Genomic DNA, 12,357 nt, shown 5'->3' with positions numbered 1-12,357 from the left:
TGTATTTCAAGTCATCTTTAGTCACTGATGGTCCATATGTGAAATTTAACAGTGTATGCCCCTATGTAAGGGGCTTCCCAGGTGGCTCAGTGGTAAAGAATCCATTTGCCAACGCAGGAGACGCAGGAGGTACAAGTTTGATACCTGGATTGGGAAGATCCCTGGGAGAAGGAACTGGCAACCCACTTCAGTATTCTTGTCTGGAAAATTCCATGGACACAAGAGCCTGTAGGGCAACCATCTGTGGGGTCACAAAGAGTCGGACACAGTGGAGAAAATGAGCACTCACTCATCCCTGTATAAGCAGAATGGTAATACTTGGATTGGGTTTTCAAGACAAATTATACCATTTTGCACTCTGCAGGCAAAAAAAAAAAAAAAACTACAGAATATCTCTATATTCTATACATGCTGTTGTTTCAGCCGGTAGGTCATGTCTAACTCTTTTGTGACCTCATGGACTGTAGCCTACCAGACTCCTGTGTCGATGGGATTTCCCAGGCAAGTATACTGGAGTGGGTTGCCATTTCCTTCTCTGGTATTCTTTATATATAAACTATCTATAATAGCTTCAAGGAAAAAGAAATAGCTTCGTAAAAAGAAAATGAAGGAAGAACCATTATATATATATATATATATATATAGTTGTTGTGGAAACAATGTCACATAAAAATGATGACAGGAAATCTGTATCAACATGAAATGAGATATTTTGAGGAATATTGAATACTTCATTATCATGGGAACAGGACAAGGTTATTTAGCACAGGTGTTTCTGTAATTGTGATGCATTAGCAAAATTAGTCGTGTTCAATGGCCCTCACACTTCCTTTGCCACCTGTACTTGATTGGTGTACTGTTACTACCAAGAGATTGAAACATGTACTGTAGAACTAAGTTCATAACCACAAAAATAACCTATTTGTGGCTTTATCACCTTCTTTTGGTAAATAAAACTGTTTTTCCAACATTGTCTTCTTTCGTAAAAAACAACCTTGGAAAATGAGCACAATGTGATAAATTCTGAACCAAGTTGGAGAGAGAAAACTCCCAGGAAAAACAAAGCACTTGTGTAGGTCACAATGAAAGTTGAAGAGTTTTTTCATGCTGAACAATGACCAAGAATTTAAAGTTGCTTTCATACTGAGATACTACTTATCCATTAATCTCTGAGGATGCTAGATAAAAATTTGAAGACCCTGGGCCCAGCCCAGCCTATTAAATGAGACTCTGACAGTACCCCAGTGATTTGGCTTCACAATCAACTTTTCCAACCATTGATCAGATGGTTAAGATGCATGAAAGATACATGATTTTTTTAATGCAAGATAATATTTGATATACCAGTGTACCATGCTTGCATTTGCAAGGAACATAAATATTAGATGATACAGAGAACATTCCTTAATAATTAGTAGCTGTAAATGCATTATTGTTTTCCTCATTTTGAAAAAAAAATGTAGAAGGTGCTGTGAAGTCATGAATATTTTACCTAAACTTGTTTCCAAACCACTGAATTCAAAAGCAGGACTGCCAAAGTCATTGGCGTTTGATGCTTTGGGACTGACAGCCTTGAATTTTTATAAATCAAATGAATGTATAATATAAACTAGTATATTCATTTATTTCATTAGAAATTAAATGCATATACAAGCAATATTTGAAATATTATTTCCCAATTAAATGCTTTGTCATCTTTAAGATAAACCTTAATGATGAATTTGACTGCTTTTTTAAAATTTCAGATATGATATAATTTGCATGTCATAAAACTGATAATTATAATTTGATTTTTATAGAAATAGCCTAAATGATTATAGGAAACTGTTTTAATATGTCAAATTAGTTCAATGATAACAACAGTTACATAAATTATATATTAGTACTTGGGCATGTGTCTGTGGCCTCTTGTTTAAATGTCAAGCTCCAGTTAATCATTGGCAAAGAGTCAGTTAATTCTGATTCCTTTCATTGGGACCACAGGAATGTATTGGAAGCAAAAATTTCATTCCTGTCTCTATTTCTGGATAAACCTAGGAAAACCTCCCATAGTAACTGAGTCTTTTGCCAGCTCATATATTAATATTTCAGGGAAACAGCTGCCCTCATAGGTGTATCTTATTTGGAACTGCCCTGATAGGTGTATCTTATTTGGAGTTGTAATATTATATCTTGTTATCTCAGTCATTTTGTAAATCAGCAGTGTTATGGAAATGTGACTTCATAGTTTATTTTAAACTTATTCAATTCAAAAAATAAATAGCAAGTATTATTTGCTGTTGACTTAAGAATCCAAGATAGTTGATATATCTGACATAATACTTACTGTGTAAGCCCTTCATAAAACATGATACTATTCTTCTAGACTCCAAAATGCGTGTGTCTTTGACCAAATAATGACTATTCTATGAACAGATGTCCTGGACAATCACAACCTGCTTACTCAGAACATTAAGCCTCCTACATCCATGAAATTTTCGAATTGTATTTGTCCAGTTCTTTTGGGTTCTTCTACCTCATTGTGGGCTTCTAGAAGCAAACATTATGGATCATAAGAGTTAACTTTAAGCTATTTTGGCCCCTGTTACTACCTGAAAAGTCTTTTGTCTCTGCATTATTGCATCATCTTTTATCTGAAGATTAAGTGACCCCATATTATTAGCCATAAATCAGTCACCATAGTTCATACCTTGAAGTAAGCTTTAAAGCATCTCTTGATTTCTTAATATCAAGGATACAACTTTGTTATTACAGTTTCCATCATATTCATTATCTTTTTATCTTCATTAAGTAACATTTATATCATCAATTCTATGCTTGGTGTAAAGTAGGGACTAAACATGTATAATGAGCAATTCAGTAAAGAATGAATGTGTCAGTCTCTACATCCAGATCACTTTTTCAAGTCTTTTTAGTGGAGTGAGAGTACCCTGCCCGATCTAGACTAATAACTCTTTCTCGCTAAGCTTGTAATGATAAGAGAATAACATCACAGTCTGAGTTGTTTCCAAGATGTCTGAAATAGCCAGAACTACATTTAACAATTCCTGAAGATATCGGAGTTTATATATATTAGATCCCACTTCCTTTCTTTTTTTTTACATAACTCTTTTCTTTGATGAAAAAAAAAATAGTCAAAGCTTCATGTGTATAAATATGCTGCTGCTAAGTCGCTTCAGTCATGTCCAGCTCTGTATGACCCCATAGACGGCAGCCCATCAGGCTCCACCGTCCCTGGGATTCTCCAGGCAAGAACACTGGAGTGGGTTGCCATTTCCTTCTCCAATGCATGAAAGTGAAAAGTGAAAGTGAAGTTGCTCAGTCGTGTCCGACTCTTAGCGACCCCATGGACTGCAGCCTACCAGGCTCCTCGCAGTGTATAATACATTCAGCATCTAATTTGAATGTGTATTTTATGTGCAGTATATAATACATTCAAATTAGATGCTGGGATATACATACAGACAAATATTACAATTTTTATTTTACCACATGGGTACTCAGCACTACTTTGTAATGTGGATATAAGATACTTTTTAATTCCTTTTATCTAACAGATAAAAGTTTCAAGAGTGACACAAAGCAACAAATGTTTTTTCCTTGTTCGAATGAAATGATATTGTCAGACATAATCAAGCATATTTTAAAAGATGTTTTTATGAGGTTGTCAGGAGTTTGGCTAGTCTGCTCTATGGAATTATGGCCTTGGCATTCTTTTCATTGACTGAGCAAGCAGCCTGGAGTGACTTTAAGCTGACATGGTCCCCTCAAATAAGCAAATGTCTTAGATAGCATTCTACAGAGTCACAAGAAAATGTAATTTCCTGATACGTTTGCTTCAATAGCCCTTGTGATCAACAATTTCTCTTGTCTCCCAGACCCCATTCTTTTAGTTTGAATTAAAGAGCTCTGCCTTAACCCATGAACCCCAAAGCACTTCACCCACCAAACCTAGTAAAGGCATGTTTTCTATGTCCTGTCTTTTTCTGCCTTGATGTCCCCATGTGGCCCCTCAAGACATGCTGGCTACATCATCCAGGGAATGTAAATGATCAATTTCTTGATTTCCATGTCTTTTGTGGTCTATTGTTGAACTGCAGCTCACTATTGGGCACCCTGTATTCCACTTAACAAGCATCACTTTAACAAATTCAAAACAGAGGTCAAGGACAAAAGAATTCACAAAGGAAAAGAAGTCTCAAGTAGCATTTTGTGTGGTGAATGAAGGTCATTCTTACATTTCTCATCATGGCAGAGTACATATTTTAGAATAATTCAAACTTGATTTCACATATAATTGAAAAGACAGTCCAAAATTGCCAGGCTATGATCTAGGAGAGAAATAAAATCTAGCGACAAGGGCTGCAAATGCCCGGGAGCATTTGTTATTCAGGATGGGAGCAACCAGCTAGTTGGTACAATTTTGCTGATCTTGAAGGATTCAGTTCAGTTCAGTTCAGTCGCTCAGTTGTGTCCGACTCTTTGAGACCCCATGAATCGCAGCAGGCCAGGCCTCCCTGCCCATCATCAAATCTTGGAGTTCACTCAGACTCGCGTCTATCCAGTCAGTGATGTCATCCAGCCATCTCATCCTCTGTCATCCCCTTCTCCTTCTGCCCCCAATCCCTCCCAGCATCAAAGTCTTTTCCAAGGAGTCAACTCTTTGCAGGAGGTGGCCAAACTACTGGAGCTTCAGCTGTAGTATCATTCCTTCCAAAGAAATCCCAGAGCTGATCTCCTTCAGAATGGACTGGTTGGATCTCCTTGCATTCTAAGGGACTCTCAAGAGTCTTCTTGAACGCCACAGTTCAAAAGCATCAGTTCTTCAGCACTCAGCTTTCTTCACCTTCCAACTCTCACATCCATACATGAACACTGGAAAAACCATAGCCTTAACTAAATGGACCTTTGTTGGCAAAGTAATATCTCTGCTTTTCAATATGCTATCTAGGTTGGATTAATGTCTTGAAGGATTAATGAAGCAAAATTTGGCAATTAGGACCCACAAATTCTGAGAATCTAGTTTGGACCTGGACAATAATGGCTGTTGATATACTAAAGTAGTAAAAAGGAAACAGAATTAAACCACAGGAGACACGGGTTCAATCCCTGGGTCAGGAACATCCCCTGGAGGAAGGAATGGCAACTCACTTCTGTAGCCTCGCCTAGAAATTCCCTTGGACAGCAGAACCTGGAAGACTAGAGTCAGTGGGGTCTCAAAGAGTCAGATACGACTGAGAGACTAAGTATCAACATGAAGTGGCAGTGTGAAAGGGAATCAGCAGACGCAAGATTAAAAGCACTTTTAAAAAGAAACCAAAGTATATTTCCTATATCTGAGGAGATGAAGTAAGCTTGGAAAATTCAACAAGAAAGTGATATCTATAAAAAGTGACATGTGACAAATTAAAAACACAGAGAAACTCAAAGACAAAAATGTGAAGAAAGCAACCCCTCAATAGTTTCCTGTAATAGCAGTTAGACATAGTGAGGTAAAGAAGTGGAGATTTACAAGTGGTACCATAAAAAAACAAACAGAAAGTAGCACTCCAATGGGCAGAAACAATCTGTTTTGTTTCTGATTAAAACTTGTAGCTGCATTCAAATTTAATCTAGCACATAATAAAGACGTTGTATGTTTTAGAAGTTTTTGTTGGCGTATAGTTGCTTTAAATTGCTGTTTGTTTCTGCTGTACAGCAAAGTGAATCAGTAATACATATACATATATCCCCTCTTCTTTGGATGTCCTCCCCAATTAGGTCATCACAGAGCATTGAGTAGAGTTGCCTGTGCTTTACAGTGGGTTCTCATTAGCTGTTTATTTTATGCATAGTATCAGTAGTATAAATATGTCAATTCCAATCTCTCAGTTCACCTCATTTTCCCCCTTTGTTGTCCATGTGTTTATTCTCTACCTCTGTGTCTCCATTTCTGCTTCACAAATGGGTTCATCTATACCTTTTTCTAACTCCGCATATATGCGCTAATAAATTTTTTTTTTCTCTTTTCTGACTTACTTCACTCTGTATGACTGGCTCTAGATCCATCCATGTCTCTGCAAATGGTATAATTTCCTTTCTTTTCACAGCTGAGTAATCTTTCATTTTACTCAAGGAGGCCTACAGTGCTGCCATCCATGGGGTTGAGAAGAATCAGATACAACTTCGTGCCTGAACAACAAATATTTCATTTTTGTGTGCTTTGTAAACACTATTTAAATGACTAGCTAGATGAATGGAGGATTTATTTTCTCCAAAAACTGTGATTCAGATACATCAAGTAACTTAAAGAAGTGTTTCATGAAAGTCAGAAGTTTAAGGGGGCTTGCCAGGTGGCGCTAGTGATAAAGAACCTGCCTACCAGTGCAGGAGATGTAAGAGAGGTGGGTTCAATCCCTGGGTTGGGACCATCCCCTGGAGGAAGGCATGGCCACCCACTCCAGTACTCTTGCCTGGAAAATCCCATGGACAGAGTAACTTGGCAGGCTATAGTCCACAGTGTCCCACAGAGTTAGACATGACTGAAGTGACTTACCATGCATGCATGCAGGAGTTTAAGCTCTTCAGAGAGAAAAGGTGGATTTAAATCTAGATTTTGCTTCGTACATATGTCATTAGGTATATTTCTTAAGTACTCAGTAACCATTTCAGTTTCATTTTCATTAAATATTTATTAGTAGACCCTTGAACCAAGTGATTTTTATAGTTCTATATTTTAGAAGCAAATACCAATAAACTAATCAATAGTCCTAGAGAAATATTATTGATATAAAAATTTTAAAAACAGAAAAACATTACTGGTGTCCACTGTTACACAGGAAAAATAAAGGTATTGTGCAATTATCTCTTTAATTCAAATTACATGTGTATGTGCCAGTTGAAAGCGTTCTCAAGTACTAAATTATAGCTACAAACAGATTAATTAAAGAATGACTATATTCAGTGTGAAACAATCCCTCAAAAAATTAATTTAGTTGAAATTCCCCTTTTATTTTAAATTATCTATTTACTAGCAAGTAAATCCTAAAAAAAAGACTAAGACAAAAATACTGAAACACATTTATGTGTTAGCTACATTTGTAAAAATAAATACAACTAAGATTATACTCTAAGTTCATGGTATACATGTACTGGTGATTACAAAAATTAATATTAACTTAGGAAATCTCTAAACATGAGGGCACAAACACAGATCTGTTTTATTTTTCTAATTTGATTTCCTGATGATGCGATGGAGAATCTTTGTTTTTTCTCATTCAATAGAACGTCTAATAACAAGTGGATATTCCTTTATAAGTTTACAGTTAATTTTAATAGAATAGTTTTATTTCATGATCAAAGTTTCAGTTTGATTTGTCTTAAAGCTTTCTCAAATTTACTCAAAATTTAGCTCACTTGCTTCTATTTCAGTGGGCTTGTAGTGGAGGAGAAAAGTTTCTCCATGTGTTTCAGCTCTGGTGTTGGAACAGGAAAAAGATAGAGGTGGATCTCTATAAGGGGATATGTGGTGACCAGCTGTCTTATCTAAGGGTGCCTTACTGACACACTCTCTTCAGCTTCACAGCTGACTTTTGTGATGGGATGTACTGAGGAGATTCTCCTGAAGTCTAGGGGAGTCACCCCTCCTGCTGTTCCCTGATATGATAAAAGGAATTCTATCTAGACTCTGTGTTCCACTTCTCTTCCTTGTCCTCTTCTCACCAAATAACATGCACCTCATTTGCTTATCTGTACACCACATACAATAAGTTATACCCCCCTTGTGAGTGCCTCTTCTGGAAGTGACAACAAGGTAGCTTAAGCCCAGCTACTGACTTGGTGAGCCCTCACATCTTGAGGGACTGAAAACGTGAAAGAGTATAGGTTTTGACTGCAGCAAAATCTCTGACTGCTTTTCCTCTGCACAGGTTGGTACAGGTACTGAAGAGCAGAGGCCACTGTGCAGACACGCATTTGCTCATGGATTTGACCTTTCCTGCTTTAGAGAGAATCTTCTGGAGTCTCTATCTGTTGGCTTTGGGAAAGAGAAGAATCCCTACTTTACAAAGAGGAGAAAATAACCTCTTTACAAGGCATTCCAATCGATTCAAAGATCAATATAATTTCTGCTCTCTTCTCTGGCTGTTGATGAGAACAGTGATCATGGTAATTTGGGAAAACGGATTGTTCAGAGAGAGTGATGTAAGGAGGGGGCAGATCTTGACTGTTAAAAGTTTAGTTGCTCAGTTGTGTCCAACTCTTTGCAACCCCATGGACTGTAACCTACCAGGCTCCTCCCTCCATGGAATTTTTCAGGCTAGAGTACTAGAGTGAGTTGCTATTTCCTTCTCCAGGGGATCTTCCCAGCTCAAGAATCAAACCTGGGTCTCCCACATTGCGGGCAGATGCTTTATCATCTGAGCCACAAGGGAAGCTGTTCAAAATGATGGTTAGAAATAGGTCTTATAACTTAAAAGGTAGGTTAAATTGAGGTTCAGGTCTCAATTCCAGAATTACAGGAAAATTTCATCTCTCTTTCTCTGTCTCTTCATGAAATATTTAGTTTTAATTATTACTCCATTAGAACGTTAGATCTGTATCTGTACCTATAACAGCTATATTTGTCATCTGGCCTATTTGAATATATATGTGTGTGTATATGAATATATATACACACACACATATAGCTTTACTAGAAGACAGCAGACAACTATGGAATTAGTACACCTAGTAATAATTTTAATGAAAGAAGCAACATTCTGATCTCCATCTTCAGGAATTCAAAAATAGATTATTTTATTTTTTTAGAATATAATTGCTTTATAATTTTGTGTTAATTTCTGCTGTATAACAAAGTGAATCAATTATACATATACATTATCCCCTCCTTCTTGGATTTCCCTCCCACTACCCCATCCCGTTGTTGCAGATCATCACAGAGCACTGCGCTGACCTCCCTGTGCTGTATAACAGATTCCCACTAGCTATCTATTTTACATATGGTAGTGTATATATGTCAATCCCCATCTTCCAATTTATCCTACTCAACTTTCCCTCCATGGTGTCTATACAGTTGTTCTCTAGGTCTGTCTCTCTATTTCTGTTTTGGAGATAAGAGCATCTATATCATTTTTCTAGGTTCCACCTATATGTGTTAACATATGATATTCGCTTTTCTCTCCTGATTTCCTTCATTCTGTATGACAGAAAGAACAAGAGACAGGAGTCCCTTAGCTCAATATTCTCTCATGCTTTTGATAATATTCCCCTTTGCTGGTGGTTGACAACAAGGCAGCTTCAGAAATATTTATTTTAATAGTTGCCATCAGTGAAAATAACTCTTTATAGGTGCACAGTTTCTCTGGTTATCATTTTTAGATAACTCACCACAAATTCCAGGAGCAGTAGTTTTCAGCACAAAAATGAGAAGGCTAATTACACTTGCTGACAGAAATCAAATTCATTTAGAATATCTTGTGACTCTAAACAGTAACTGAAGCTTTCACTTAGCATCTTTGGAAACACTGTCTCTTTTTTAAAAATATACTTAATATATGTTTAATTTCAATAGCACAGAAAACTAAGAATTAGGAACTTTTGACATAGAAAACACATGGTTGGCTTGATTTTTTAATTTTACAAGCTTTCTGGAAATTTGCCTTAAATCTATTTAAACTTTCAAATATTTGTGTATTATTAAATGCAAAATGTTATTTTTTCCATGTGTACTAATAAAACAATATTTTCTGGAATGAAAGAACATATGTTAGAAATGACTACTAATGGTTAAAATTAGCATAAATCTTACTGTTTTAAATGTACTCAAATAGTTGCATAGAATTTCTAAGACTAGGAAATATATTAATATAAAATTATGTATAATATGTGAACTGTCTTTTGAACTAAACACTTTGAACTTCAAAACAGAAAGGGCAGTGTGTCTACTCATTTTATTTTATTTCATATACATCCACTATTAGTAATAATATTAATTTCATAAATATCACAAAGTAATAAAAAGCCAAATATTAATCTATGTTCAAAAAGCAAGATAATCTACATTTAATATATAGAAAGATCTTGGTTGGGAAATTTGTAATTGCCTATAAAAAATAGCCTAATGATCTTTCTGTCAATAAAGAAGCTTAAAAAGGGAAAGCCAAAAGAGAACTAGAAAAGCTCAGATAATCACTTTGATTACTTAAGTGAATTTTGATTAAATGGACATTTGATTAGGCATATTGAATGGGACATTGAATGGATATTTGATTACTTAAATGGATATGAAATACAAGTGTGTAGAAATGGAAAAAGTATAGATTTGTGGAAAATAGTTTCATGATATCCTTCATGATCTGATACCTCTGCAGCAGCTACAGTCTCAAGGTACTTGGTTTTGCCATGTAATTTGCAATACTGTCTTATTTACTGACACTAAATCTCTATACAGTGAGGATGAAATGAGAGTTTAGGGGATATTGAACTTGGTGACTTTTTCAATGAATGTCAATTGGAGAAACACCTGTGGTCAGGGGCTTTGGGCCAGTCTCCTGGGAGACTAGGGGATAAATCACTCCAATTCAAGACAGGCTTTTATTTTGTTTTGCACATGGCATCTAAGTCTTATAGATTCAAAAGATTTTTTTTATGTGTTCAATACAACCTCAAACTTTTAATATACTAGACATTTATATGTGTGTGTCTTCTAATATTTTACTATAATTTTAAATATAAAACTGAATATACTAAACTTTATATGATAATTCATCACATACAAAACATGGAATACTGAATATTAATAGGAGTTCTTCCAAATGAAGGGAAGTATAGCCAGGTTTAACTTAAATTCAAAGGAAAGTATGAAAATTGTGGGTAAGTATGAAAAGAACAGAATGGGAAAGACTAGAATCTCTCCAAGAAAATTAGAGATATCAAGGGAACATTTCATGCAAAGATAGGCTCAATAAAGGACAGAAATGGTATGGAATAACAGAAGCAGAAGATATTAAGAAGAGATGGCAAGAATACACAGAAGAACTGTACAAAAAAGATCTTCACGACCCAGATAATCACAATGGTGTGATCACTCATCTAGAGCCAGACATTCTGGAATGTGAAGTCAAGTGGGCCTTAGAAAGCATCACTATGAACAAAGCTAGTGGAGTGACGGAATTCCAATAGAGCAATTTCAAATCCTGAAAGATGATGCTGTGAAAGTGCTGCAATCAATATGCCGGCAAATTTGGAAAACTCAGCAGTGGCCACAGGACTGGAAAAGGTCAGTTTTCATTCCAACCCCAAAGAAAGGCAACGCCAAAGAATGCTCAAACTACTGCACAATTGCACTCATCTCACATGCTAGTAAAGTAATGCTCAAAATTCTTCAAGCTAGGTTTCAGCAGTACAGGAACTGTGAACTTCCAGATGTTCAAGCTGGTTTTAGAAAAGGCAGAGGAACCAGAGATCAAATTCCCAACATCCACTGGATCATAGAAAAAGCAAGAGAGTTCCAGAAAAACATCTATTTCTGCTTCATTGACTATGCCAAAGCCTTTGACTGTGTGGATCACAAAAAATAAACCGTGGAAAATTCTGAGAGATGGGAATACCAGACCACCTGACCTGTGTCTTGAGAAATCTGTATGCAGGTCAGGAAGCAACAGTTAAAACTGGACATGGAACAACAGACTGGTTCCAAATAGGAAAAGGAGTATGTCAAGGCTGTATATTGTCACCCTGCTTATTTAACTTATATGCAGAGTACATCATGAGAAATGCTGGACTGGAAGAACCACAAGCTGGAATCAAGATTGCAGGGAGAAATATCAATAACCTCAGATATGCAGATGACACCACCCTTATGGCAGAAAGTGAAGAGGAACTAAAAGCCTCTTGATGAAAGTGAAAGAGGAGAGTGAAAAAGTTGGCTTTACGCTCAACATTCAGAAAACGAAGATCATGGCATCTGGTCCCATCACTTGATGGGAAATAGATGGGGAAACAGTGGAAACAGTGTCAGACTTTATTTTGGGGGGCTCCAAAATCACTGCAGATGGTGATTGCAGCCATGAAATTAAAAGATGCTTACTCCTTGGAAGAAAAGGTATAAGCAACCTAGATAGTATATTCAAAAGCCGAGACATTACTTCGCCGACTAAGGCCCATCTAGTCAAGGCTACGGTTTTTCCTGTGGTCATGTATGGATGTGAGAGTTGGACTGTGAAGAAGGCTGAGTGCCGAAGAATTGATGCTTTTGAACTATGATGTTGGAGAAGACTCTTGAGAGTCCCTTGGGCTGCAAGGAGATCTAATCACTCCATTCGAAGGAGATCAGCCCTGGGATTTCTTTGGAAGGAATGATGCTAAAGCTGAAACTCC

This window comes from Ovis aries, chromosome 12 (genome assembly GCF_016772045.2).
Source record: "Ovis aries strain OAR_USU_Benz2616 breed Rambouillet chromosome 12, ARS-UI_Ramb_v3.0, whole genome shotgun sequence".
Lineage (NCBI taxonomy): Eukaryota > Metazoa > Chordata > Mammalia > Artiodactyla > Bovidae > Ovis > Ovis aries.
This window is presented reverse-complemented; position numbering follows the sequence as displayed.